At 37.7% G+C, this 1,638-nt stretch overlaps 1 long non-coding RNA gene across 1 annotated transcript in view; it reads right to left on the bottom strand.

Moving 5' to 3' along the window:
• Positions 1-1,029: 1,029 nt before the first annotated feature.
• LOC108536729 (uncharacterized) overlaps positions 1,030-1,638 on the bottom strand; it is a 9,560-nt gene continuing 8,951 nt past the window's right edge. Inside the window, exon 4 of the long non-coding RNA XR_001887605.1 lies at positions 1,030-1,340. This is a non-coding gene — a long non-coding RNA (uncharacterized LOC108536729). The remainder of the gene's footprint in view (positions 1,341-1,638) is intronic.

Below are 1,638 nucleotides of genomic sequence, written 5' to 3' on the forward strand. Positions count from 1 at the left end.
GTCAAGAAAACCAGTGATTCAGAGAGGTGTGCATGAGATGCGATGGCAGCAAAAGAAGAGCTACCTGTCTCAGACTGGGACGCAGGGGATGATTTCCACAATCCTATGTCTGAAACTGAGCACTATACAAGTATCTAGAGGAAAAGGGGTGGAAATTGAAGGGTAGCGAGACAGGAATAATACAGGGTGATTGTAGGAGAATAGAAAATTCTAGGCAGCCGTTTCACAGGACTAGCAAAAAGGAAACTGTTGAAATAGCTGCGTAAACTAGGGGCTGATACTTTGCAAACCAGGGCGTAGACCCGGCTGGCTAAGGCTGACTGGACCCAACATGGTGCTGGATTTGACCTAGGTCTCGCGAGGACTTCCCTGCACATTCATTAACATACTAAATCACATGCCCGTCAATGCCATGAGACTTCTGGGAACACCCATATTTGGTGTAAAAATGGGTAGCACCACATTTCCAAGAAATCTTCACCTTTTTTCCAGAAATCCTCATGAATATTTCACCCTTTGGCTGAAGAGACTCAGAAAGGTAGCAGCCCCAAACCCCGTTGGGAATGACTCTCTTGACTACACCTGAACTCCACTTTCATGGAGATTCACTTTGCAGTAAATCTTCATACAGTCACTGTTTTCTGGATTTCTTCTGTGTTGGTGTCAAGTGCCTGGACACTGGCAAGGGTCAAGGTACCTCCAGTATTTGGGGACCTCCCCTAGCCCACTGATATCGTGGGTTGACAGGGAAGATGTCCTTTGAGAAGTGCAAGGAGTTCAACAAAATGTGGGCAGTTTGGGATGACAAGGATACAGAGGTTATGGAAGGGGCATATTGTGAAGGAGCTTATTTGAAATTCATTTACCAGATATTCTCTCTTCACCTTCCTATAGCTTAATGGAATTGCTCGACCTCATCTTTTACAAGAACCAGTATGACATTCATTAAATGTTTTCAGAAGTGTATACTACTTATATAAATTAAAACAAAAATAAACTCTTTGGGAAAGAAAATAACTCAAAACATGCTTATAATAGACTCCTGATTTGGTGAAACCTTTATTCATGTTGTAAGATTTTTAAAATTTGTTTTCATTTTCTTTGACCCAATATAATTATTATATTAGAGCTTAACTTCTTATCTCAAAATATAATTCCTTATTTTTCCTATTCTAGGAACTATTTGGCTACACTATTTTTCTCTATAGTCATTGGTATTAGAAGTACAAGGGTGCTTTCTACATATGTATATTTCTGCTTAAAATGAATAGCCCTTGATCACGTTGCATGATGTCTGCCTTCTCCATCACTCTGTAATTTCTCTCTCTCATCTTCTGTATCTGCAAAAAATAAATCTATGGTAATTTTCATCAGTCATTAAGCTCATATTGATTTCTGCCTCTCCTGGAATTTATAGTACTGGAGGTATTTTAATTTTTAAATAAAAGTGCCCCAAATTATTTTGTATTATTTTCTAACTATCTTATTAATTTTGGCTATCTACATGATAGTACTATGATAATGGTTAGGATATTAAGACACAAGAAGCAAGAAAATCTTTTTTAAATTAATTAATTTTATTTTATTTTATTTTTATTTTTTATGAGATAGGGTCTTGCTATGTTGCCCAGGGTGGTC

Source organism: Rhinopithecus bieti, unplaced genomic scaffold, assembly GCF_001698545.2.
Source record: "Rhinopithecus bieti isolate Rb0 unplaced genomic scaffold, ASM169854v2 scaffold_12689, whole genome shotgun sequence".
Lineage (NCBI taxonomy): Eukaryota > Metazoa > Chordata > Mammalia > Primates > Cercopithecidae > Rhinopithecus > Rhinopithecus bieti.